Source organism: Pteropus vampyrus, unplaced genomic scaffold (genome assembly GCF_000151845.1).
Source record: "Pteropus vampyrus isolate Shadow unplaced genomic scaffold, Pvam_2.0 Scaffold133, whole genome shotgun sequence".
NCBI classification, from domain to species: Eukaryota; Metazoa; Chordata; class Mammalia; order Chiroptera; family Pteropodidae; genus Pteropus; species Pteropus vampyrus.
In genome coordinates this window covers 2,077,087-2,089,055 of record NW_011888914.1, presented here as the reverse complement: position 1 = coordinate 2,089,055, position 11,969 = coordinate 2,077,087, and the positions used below count along the sequence as shown (strand labels likewise).

The 11,969-nt window shown below is 33.7% G+C and overlaps 1 pseudogene; it reads right to left on the bottom strand.

The window, feature by feature from the left end:
• Positions 1 to 10,093: 10,093 nt before the first annotated feature.
• LOC111744354 lies at positions 10,094 to 10,212 on the bottom strand (annotated as a pseudogene).
• Positions 10,213 to 11,969: the final 1,757 nt, after the last annotated feature.

The window sequence follows — 11,969 nt, the reverse complement described above, 5'->3', positions numbered from 1 at the left end:
TATAAGTCACCTTTGTGCAAAAAATACCTTATTTAGGTAGACATCTCTACAGGAGTGACTTGTTTGGTGTGTAGATAGAGCCTCTGTGAAAAGTAGAACCAAGTACTCTTTCTTCAGAGCAGAGGATACAGTGCATTGAGAAGAATAATGGCTATATTTCAGCCCCTCTTCACCTCTGGTTTGGTGTCCTAGACAGGGAACAATCTGCTCACAGATAGGAGGTGGTCCCACCTATCTGAATTTTTTCTGTCCTCTACCCTTCCATGTTTTATTGCTTTGGTTAGAAGTCATAGAACAAGGTTAAGTAGTAATGGTAGTAACAGTAGTTAGCTAGTTGTTTCTTTAATGGTATTGAGGCTGCTTTTATATTTCACTATGAAGTATGTTGATTAGAGCTAGATATGGGTCAGTATCCGCCTGCATAAATAAATAAATAGTTTGCCTATTTTCCAATACTGACCTATTAGAAAATGAAAAGTAGATCCTATCAATGACAGCAAAGAAACATATTAACTAGAAATAAACTTAACAAGAAATATGCATGATATATATGAGAAAGATCACAAAACTTTCATTCAGAGCATTAAAAAATTTTTAATTAGTGGTAAGACATACTAATTCCTAGTTGAAAGGACTCAAAGTTGCAAAGTTTCCTCATAAAATAATTCATAAATTCAATGTCTTACAAATAAAAATCCCAGGAGGACTTTAATGTAAACTGATAAACTGATTTTGAAGTTCATCTGGCAGAGTAAATGCTCAAGTATAATTTAAAGTTGAGACATTTCAAAAGGGGGTACTTGCCCTATGAAGATTCAATGTGTATAAACTAATAATTTTGAAAGCGTAGCACTGGTGCAAGAAGGGCAAATATATCAGTGTTACTGAAAAGAAAGTCTAGAAATATATGTATCTGGATGTTTATAAAATTCATATATATACATATACATATACGTATACATATACATATACGTGCATATACCTACACATAACAATGTTAGCTTTCCAAATCAATGGGAAAATATAGACTACCAAATAAATGAAAAAATAGTGTTGAAATAATTTTCTATCTATCTAACAAAATAGACACTTCTACCTCATATCACACACACAATAACAAATGGATTAAAACCTAAATATAATAAAATAAATTATAAAATAATTAGAATAAAACATGAGAGCATTATATACACATATAATTTAGGACTTGCTAATATTTTCTCAAGAATAACATGAAATCTAGAAGCAATGTAGAAAAAAACAGAGCTTTATAAAAAAAAAGTTAAAATCGAGTAAGAAAAATGACAAAAAATTAAGATAAATGGCAAATTATAGATTGGGATTAAAAAATAGAGCATATATAGTAGGCAAAAGGTTGATATCCTATATATAGGAAGCTCTCCTACAAAGCATGATGACAAGAACTTTTTTAAAAATAACCTCTTAATCACCATAACAGAAGAGGAACTGAGGCACAGAGAGGTTATGTAACTTGTTCGAATTCATACAGCTCAAAAGTAGTGGAGACTGAATTTCAATCCAGGCAGCCTCTCCACAGCTATACTCTGAAATACCATGATTTCCTGCTCCTAAGACTAAAGCAAATCAGTATTATGAATTTGGGGAGAAAGGAATTTCTCATGAACTTCATGTGAGAGTTTGAATTGACTCAAACTTTTTGAAAGGATTTGGTAGTAGTTAGAAACATTTAAAACCGAAAGTACATTTACTCTGCAAATCACTAATTTTCCTTGTTCTCTTCAGAGCATAGGACATTTCTACACTGTGGAATTATTTATATTTGGTGCATAGTTTGATAATATTCTGTCTCTGTAACTGTGTGTATATAAAGTTTTATTTATAAAATGAAACACATTATAGACACATGTATGTGTATCTACTAGCCTATTTATTTATTTCATTAAAGAGTTCTATAAGGATACACACCGATCTGCTGCTAGTGTTCACTTCTTGGGAGGTGACAAATGGGAGATACGGGTGTGGTTAGGGATGGGAACTTTCACTTCTTAATATATAGATTTTTGCATTGTTTAATTTTATAGTGAGGCTATGATATTTAAAAAATAATTAAAAGAAACTACTTTAGTCATAGTTTTTAAAAAGAGGCTCTTTTAAAATTGAGGAATAAATTTCACATTATTCCTTTTTCCTCATTACTGAGATGACATGGTTTTTATTATTTAGCTGATTGCTTTGAAATGTAATATTAATAGATTTTTCTAATATTAAATGATCCTCATTTTAATAAGATAAAGTCTTCGTTTTTCAGAGTTTGATGTTCCAACAATATATGCTTAAATTTTATGGCTACTATTTATTTAGAATGTTCATATCTATTTTCACATACAAAATGAGTCTATAATATCATTTTGTGTGATATTTTTGTTAGATTGTTACAGCATTATGCTGGCTTTATAAAATGAACTTGATAGCTTTCCACTTTTTTCATACACTATGCTAAAATTTGTGTGGTAATGAAATTAGATGTTACTTAAAACTTTGAAGTAATTCACCAGTAAAATTAATTTTTATAATTAGTCTTCGTTAAGTAAAACAATTTTTTTTTTACTTCTGGTTTCTGCACATAAGGATCTTGGAAGTCATCACTCTGTTCTAACAACAAATAAAAAGCTGAGCAGACCAAAATCCAGCAACTCTTCTTGTATCCATAAGAGAGGTGAGGATATAGTTTAAACTGCTGGCCCCAAGATTGGAGACACAGATAGGTGAATACAGAGAGTTGTGGCTTAGCTGAGTAGAGATTCATGAGCAAAAACTGTCTTGGGAATCAGTGCTGAGGTCAAAATTCTGAGAGTTAAAATTTCAGGGGAACCTAGTCATAAAGGGACCCCCATAATACTGTGAGATTGACCCCTAGGAGTTCTACAAGATACTCACAGTAAATATTGGGGAAAAAATGTCCTCAAGCTTCCAGTGGGGTGGAGCGGGGGAGGGAGAGGAAATCATTTTGAAATATGCTAGAGCAGCGGTGTCCAAGTCCCGGACTGAGGACTGGTACTGGTATGTGGCCAGTTAGGAACTGGGCCACACAGCAGGAGGTGAGCAGTGGGCCAGTGAGTGAAGCTTTATCTGTGTGTGCAGCTGCTTCCCAGTGCTAGCATCACCACCTCAGGTCCACCTCAGATCATCAGGCATTATTCTCATAGGAGCACTGATCTCTGGTGCCAAAAAGGTTGGAGACCGCTGTATTTGAGCACTCTGTTCTTCTTAACAAGGTCTGCTTTCATTGTAAACTCATTAACCAGAGCCTAACTCATTGGGGTACTGCCACAGCCTAACTGACTTGGTGAAGGGACAAACCTAACTACCGCCTACTGTAGCCATTCTGTCCCACCTAAAGGGAGAGAAAAAGATAAGAAACACTTGGGAAGTTCACAGCCCAGAGGCACAGGCTCACTAAATGATAGACCTAACCCCAGGACAGTGTAGAACGCTTCCCCTCTTCCCCACCTCGCTACCACATTACTAAAAGTCTATTTATTGCAGTTTCTTTTACCAAGTACAGCATGTTCAGCTATGAGGAAAAAAATTACAAGGCATACCAAAGGCAAAAAAATAATTTGAAAAGACAGAACAAGCATCAGAGCCTGACATGGCAGGAATGCTGGAATTATCAGACTGGGAATTTAAAACAGCTATGCTGAATATGCTAAGGGGTCTAATGAACAAAGTAGACAGCATAAAGAACAGATGGGCAATGCAAGCAGAGAGGCGGAAACCCCAAGAAAGAACTAAAAAGAAATAGTAGAAATCAAAAATATTGTAACAAAAATGAAGAATGCCTTTGATGTACTTATTAGACTGCACACAGCTGAGGAAAGAATCTCTGAGCTAAAAGATATGTTAAAAATCCTCAAAAGCAAAAAAAAAAAACAAAATAAAGAGTGAAAAAAAACCTTAGAATATCCGAATACTATGTAACACTACAAAAGGTATGAATACAAGAAGGAGGAAAAAAGGAGAAACAGAAGATATGTATATATGAAACAATAATGACTGAGAATTTCCCCAAATTAATGTCAGACACTGAACCACAGATCCAGGAAGAAAAGAGAATGCCAAGCAAGTTAAATACCCCGAAAACTATACCAAGGCATGTCATTTTCACACTATAGAAAATTAAATATAAAGAAAAAATCCTGCAAGAAGGCAAAGGAAAGTCACCTTACTCGCGGAGGAAGAAAGAAAAGAATTACATCTAACTTCTTGGAAATTATGTGAGCAAGAAGAGAATGCATTGAAATATTTAAAGTGTTGAGGGAAAAACCACATTAACCTAGAATTATGTACTCTCTGCAAATATTCTTCAACATGAAGGAGAGAGACTTTCTTAGACAAAAGAAAAATTGAGGGAATTTGTTGTTGTTGACCTGCTTTGCAAAAAAATGTTTAAAAGTTTTTAAGAGAGAAGGAAAAAGAATATAGGTCAAAAACAGGTCTACACAAAGAAAAGAAGAACATCAAAGAAGGAATTAGTAAAGGTAAAATAAAAACTTTTATTCTTATTCTTAGTTGATCTAACATAATTTGTTCAAATAATAATGGCAACAATATATATGTTTATGTATGATTATATGTAAGTGAAATGAATAACGGTAATGACAGAAGGGACAGAAGGAAGAAATTAGGATTATTTTATTATTATAGAGTACTCATATTACATGTGAAGTGGTATAGTGTTATGTGAAGTGAACTTGGATTAGTTGTAAATGTACATTGCAAACTCTAGGGAAGCACTAAAAAAAATTAAAAAGATTAAGTTTAATTGAAATGCTAAAAAAGGGACAGAAAATGAGAATTTGATAACCTAGATGAAGTGGACCTATTCCTCGAAAAACAATCTGTCAAAACTCACACAAGGAGAAATCGACAATCTGAATAGGTCTATACCTATTTTAAAAATTGAATTAATAATTAATAACCTTCAAAAGCAGAAAGCAACAGGTCCAAACGGATTCACTGGTGGATTCTACCAGACATTTAAGCAAGAAATTATACCAATTCTCTACAATCTCTTTCAGAGGGTAGAGAAGAGGGAATATTTCCTAACTCAATCTATGAAGTCAACATTACCCTAATACCAAAACCCGACAAAGACATTACAAGAAAAGAAAACTACAGACCATACATACCAATAAACAGAGATGGGAACCTCAGCAACAGAAAATATTCTCAATAGAATATTAGTGAATCGAATCCAAAAAGCATGAAAAGAATTATACACCACAACCAAGTGGGATTTATCCTGGGCATATAACAAACTTCATTAAAATTTAAAGCTTCTGTTCTGTGAAAGACAATGTCAAGAAAATTAAAAGACAAGCCACAGACCGGGAGAAAATATTTGCAAAAGATTCATCTGATAAAGGACTGTTATCCAAAATATACAAAGAATTCTTAAAACTCAACCATAAGGAAACAAACAACATGGATTTAAAAATGGGCCAAATTTCTTAACAGACACTTTACCAAAGATGATATACAAATGTAAATAAGCATATGAAAAGATGCTCCACATTATATGCCGCCAGGGAAATTTAAATTAAAACACCACTATACACCTATTTGAATGGCCAAAATTCTAGAACATTGGCAATACCAAATGGTGACAAGGATGCGGAATAACGGAAACTATTATACATTACTGGTGGAAACGCAAAAGGGTACATCTACTTTGAAAGACAATTGGGAGATTTTTTGTATATAAACTAAACACAGACATACTTCAGAGATTTTGGGACTTGGATTTCAGACCACTCCAATAAAGTATCTCAATAAAGCAAGTCGTAATCTTTTTGCTGGTGGAGGGTCTGGCCTTCAAGTTGTCAAAATGCAACATCTGTGAAGTTCAGTAAAGTATAGCACAATAAAATGAGGTTATACCTGTACTCTTACCATTTATTCCAGCAGTTGTGCTTCTTGGTATTTACTCAAATGAATTGAAAACCTATATTTACACAAAAACCTGTATGTAGATGTTTATAGCAGCTTTATTCATAATTGCCCAAACTTGGAAGCAACCGAGATATCCTTCAGCAGGTGAATCGATAAATTCTATGATCTTGTGGTCCATCAAGATCATAGAATACTATTCAGAGCTAAAAATAAATGAGCTCTCGACCATGAAAAGACGTGAAGGAAACTTAAATTTATATTATTAAGTAAAAGAAGCCAATCCGAAAAGCCTAGATACTGTATGATTTTAAACTCCATGCCATTCTGGAAAAGGCAAAGCTATGAAGACAAGAAAGATCAGTGGTTCCCAGGGGTTGGGTAGGATGGAGAGATGACTAGGCAGAGCACAGAGGATTTTGGGGGCAGGAAAATACTCTGTATGATATTTTAATGACAGATTATGCTTTCGTCCAAACCTATAGAATGTAAAATGCCAAGATGAACCCTAAGGTAAATTTTTGGTTTTGGGTGATTGTGATGTGTCAATGTAGGTTCATCCTTGGTGAAAAATGGTGAGTGATATTGCTAATGGGGGAGGCTATGTATATGTAGGGGCAAGGGATATATGAGAAATCTCTGTACCTTCTTCTCAATTTTGTAAACCTAAAACTGCTCTAAAAAATAGTCTTACATTTTTCTTTCTATCTTTAGACATTTTTTTTCTATCCTCTACCTTCTGAATTACTGGTCACATCTATTTTCCTAGAAATTTTAATTTAATCCAATTTTTAAACTTTTATACAGAGTAGTCCTTTATGATTTAGAATTTTCTCTATATACTATAGCCCTTTGGTAATTTCATTTTTATTCGTGTTCTTTTATTAATTAGATTTTCTAGAGATTTGCCTATTTTCCTTTTTTTCTCTCCCTAAGAACCAGCTCTTATTTTTTGCTTCGATTTACATTTTGGAATATTTACTTTTCGACATTACTCATTAGTTTGTTTTCCTAAAATAACTTTTTGAGGAAATAACGCCTCTGTTTTATTTTTCTTCCTTAGATTTGATATACAGAGTTGATGTTAATAATCTCATTTTGTTTATGCAAAACTGATCATCCACAAAGTTAAAATTACGCCATTAGCTACTGTCCCCATTTCATATAGAGTGGCAATTCTAATGAATATGTAAATATGGTGATTACTTTTAGAACAAAATACATATATGTTTACAAATAAATAGCCCATATTTTTGTTGTTTTTCTTACAGAATCATGGAGGCATTAAATGGAACTGATTATGGAGTTGGTCTATAAAGTAAAATAGTTTACTTAGGAAAAAAATGCATTTCAGTATCTTAATAGAAATGTCTAGACTGAAGGAAGGAATTCTTATCCCCAGCTAACACCTATACAGTGAGGAAGGCAAAGGGTATGCTTTTACACAAGATAAAAAGAAAGGCACTTTCTGAGCTAGAAATTGCATACTTTCTCATTTCTGAGGAAGCTCCTCTCCTACTTTGTTTCTCAGTTGGTGGCTGCTGAACCATTTCTAAATATTCAGTTCTATTAAATAGCTGAAGTTCTCTATGATGGCATTTCAGAACAACCTAGCACAGTGTTTTTAATTCATTCATTTGTATGTGAAGAGATTTGGAGCATGGTTTGGAAAATGCTGCCCTTTTGGAAACAGCCTGAATAACAGATAAAAGAAATGCCATGTGATGACATAAGAACGAATGAACGAGCACAAGGTCGTGTGAAGGTTCTCATTTTGGGAGTCATTCAGGGCTTTGCTTAATCCTGGCTCCAGTACTCTAGGACTATACCTATGGGCAAGACAGTGAACCTGAACTTTGTCACCTTCAACTGATAATGAGAATGATAGCACTTTCTTTTCAGAGTTCTTGTGAGGATTAAATGTAAATTGTGTAAAACATTTTTAGAACTCTATATAAAACACTTTTAAAACATTGTTGAGTAAGTGCTAAATCTATTTTTACTATGATGATGTGACTATTATTTCAAAAAAGAGATCCAATGTCTTTTGTGATTTCCAACTGAAGGCATCCCTGACATTCCTCAGTCATATCTTTGGCACGTTTCTGTCATTCAGCACTGTAATTACTTTTACGATGCAGGCAATTCAGTTCCACAAACATTTACCAAGTGCCTATTCTGCTCAAGACTAGAGACTAGGTGGTGGAGATACAAGCCTAGAGAAATGAGGCTCTTCTTAACAGACGTAGATTCTTGTCCATAAATTCACACCCCAATCATTTGACCCACCAAACAATTCTGATTAGCAAGCACATATGTCCAACACTGTCCTCCAAGTTCAATTTGCCTGAGGCATTATTCCTCTGAGTACCGTGGAATTTTACTGCTCTCAACCATTTAACTTGTCTTACTTTTATGTGAAATCAGATGTGAGAACAGGAAGAACCTGGGAAGAACTTTTGGCCCTTCAACGGTCCAAAGTGAAAACAGTTACATTTTATTAAAAATGAAGGAGTTTAGCAAAGCATTTAAAAATAGAATGATATGGGAGCTCAGCAGGTCACGGAAATGCTTTCAGAGGAATTTGCACAAGGACTCTCTTAAGGGGTAAAGATCAAAGATCAGCCATCCACAGCATAAAAGTTGCAGTGTTTTCATCTTAGCTTGTTCAGCATTGTACGTAAATAAACAGTGATATTGTGTACATGGATGGCTCGGTTGTGGCTCTCCGGATTTGAGAGTTAAGGAAACATAATTTCTACATGTGAAAGGAATGTGAAGGGAATGTAATAAACTTTCAAATTTCAGGGGTGTAGGAAGTGGGCTTCCATTTAATATTTATTCGTAATCCTCCTGGATTCTGTGAATTAGCCTTTCCTTTCTATTGTGACATGTTTGATTTAAAAGGAATTCAAGTTCATGTATTTAAAACAAAAGTTATCGCCACTATCTGCTTTTCTTTTCTCTGTCAGAAAATATTAAGCGAACCAGCTTTTAAAATGAGTTTAGGAATTTTAAAATGAGTTCAGAATTTTCACACATTCATTTAATAGCTCTACACAATATAACATACAGTGATAATCCAAAATAAATATGTAAAGGCAATTTAGGTCAGAAAATTTTGATTTTCTTCTGTAAATGAGTAAGAAAGAAAATACCCGTTAAGGCATATAAAAATCTTTGGTACTCTTCCTGAATTAACCTCTATAAGATATCCTCCTGACAAGTAAGGGAAATCTGGATTATACTGTTTTCAGTGATTTATGGGCACATACCTGCTTGGATGAGATGATCTTGAATAAACAGAGGCAAAAACAGGTGACTGGGAAATTTAGAATATCTATTCACTCTTTCTATATTATGGGGGTACTGACTACACTAGTGTTGTGCAGAACTTTCTGTGAAATGGTATTTCTGAGATATTAATTGGTATTAAATACTAAAGGGCCTCACTGTCAAATGAGTTTTAACTAAATTAAACAGGTTAACTTAGTTAACTCAGTGCATTTAATATTCAAGAAACCTTGTAAGTTTCCAAGAAGTTAAAATAATACCTATTATTTCCTAAATTTTCTCATGGAATTGTGTATTTGCATTTTCTAGACTGTTTTTTTTTTTGTTTTTTTGTTTTTGTTTTTTTTCCAGGAATATGCTACTTGGAGACATGATATTAAAGACACAATTCTCAAATTATTGACTTATTACAATTCTTATTTTTTTCTAAATGTTTGGCCTTCTCAACTTTGTCCTTGGTAACATTATAGAGTGGAATCACAGAGCATCTGCCAGCATCACTACATGACTGATTAAGAAAAGTGTTAATGTGGACTCACTCAGCGGTACCTGAAGCATAGCATTACTCAGAGGGAATGTATGGTTATACTCTACTCCAGCTGGACAATTATAGAGAGTTATATTTGCCCCAAAGCATGGATTTTAAGAGCTTTATGTTAAACAGGAGTAAGTGTATAGAAAACAACATGATGATGAAGGGACATTCAAAGCCTTCTAATATAAAAAATAAGAAAGGAATTGGAAATATTTAACCTGAATACAACATTACTTAAAAACTACTAAATCTTTAACATTTGAAAGAATGACATTTATTTATTATTTTTATTATTATTGTTATTATTATTTTTATTTATTTATTTTTTTATGCCTACAGCACCCAGTCTTCCTAGGTGGTCTCTCATCCAAGTACTAACCAGGCCCGACCCTGCTTGGCTTCCAAGATCAGACCAGATGGGGTATGTTCAGGGTGACATGGCCGTAGACTGAAAGAATAACATTTAGAAGAGTAATTACATATGTGTCACAACAAGTAAAGCTTAATCTAATGTATAGCTATAACCAGGTTGCAGATTTTTTGACTAAAAATAAGGATAATTAGAACTGTCCAACAATGGCTGTGTACCCTTAGGAGGCAGTGCTGTTTAGACTTCAACTGAACCAGTGCTCAGCAAGAACATTTGAAAGGGGCACAAGGGTAGCCTTGGTTAAGAAATTGCAGGATGAGATGACAAATAAGATCCTCTTAACCTAAAGATTTTGTGAATTTCACTATAAATTTTCATATTAAAGTGAGGATCCATGTAAACAGGAATTTTTCATGCCTCAATTCACAAGATTCTTATTTCAAGCAGTATCATAAAAACATGGTATTATTTCAACAGATGCATTTGAAGATTAGGATTGTTCTGTAAGTATTATTGTAAATAATTTGGAGACTAGAATCTTTAAATAAATTGTTCACCCCCTTGAGAAGTACAAATGAACTAACAAATAACATCAGAGTTGATAAAGGTTTTATTTGGTGGTAAAGAAAGCCATGATAAAATTCAGATTATATAGCTAGAGCAGTAGTACATGAAGACATTGAAAAAATTTGCTATTTTTATATACAAAATTCAGCTGCTGTTCTAATGTCAGTAGTATATTCACCTTGAAATAATATTGAAAATAATAGCTACTTTTATTTTTTTCCCAAGGTAGCTTACCCTGAGTCAGGAACATTTGTGCCTCATGGTAACCCATTGGATTAAGAACTATTATTACTGCAACTATTATTATTATTACAAATGACAAAACTGAGGCTATAAGAAATGAAGCAGCTTGTCCAGTCACATGATAGAAATTTCCAGATATGCAGAAATACCACTTTTCTCTGTCTGGGGCAAAAATATTTTACATTTCTTAGCTTCCTTGGCAATTAGATGTGGACATGTGACCTAGTTTTAGGCTGTGGAATGAGAACAGAATTGGATCGTGCCATTTACATATCATGGTTTTTTAAAAGTAGGTTTTCCTCCTTTACATACTCTTTCCCTTTTGGATAATCAAGTACAGACAGACAACAACAAAGCCCTGAGCAACTTGAGACCTCAAGATGGAAGGAGATGAATCACCACCAGGAAGAAAGCCCCCCACCTAACAAGGAGGGCTGTTTGTCTTAGACTGTTATTTGAGTGAGAAGTAAACCTCTGAGTGAGTTCTATTTGTTATGGCAGCTAATATTATCCTAACTGATATGTCACATAGCTGGTACATGGTGGAGACAATTTTTAGACCCAGATTTTGTGATGCAAACACCACGTTTTTCCCCACTAGGCTAACCCTCTTTTTTCTCTGTTAATTGTGATTAGTACAGAAACACTGACATTTTTATATTTTTGATCACCAAAATGCGTTTTTAAGATGGCTGATCAAAGTATACTTATTGTTAATTCTATGGTCATAGAACATATATTTTCAGGACAACGACAACTGATCTTAATTCCAGGACTTTAGGCTCATTCAATTTTACATTCAAGAAGTTGGAATGCCTCTATTTTATTGAAACAAACAAGTTATCTCTTAGAAAATAAAAGATGGGAGAGGGTAAGAGATAGAGAAATGGATTTAAAAATATAGCTTTGTTTACTACATTTGTGCAATGTTCATATATTATTCATTATGTTCATAAATTTATTTAAAAATTATAAGCACTTGTGATACTATGATTTACAATAATAATAATTATATATATATGATAT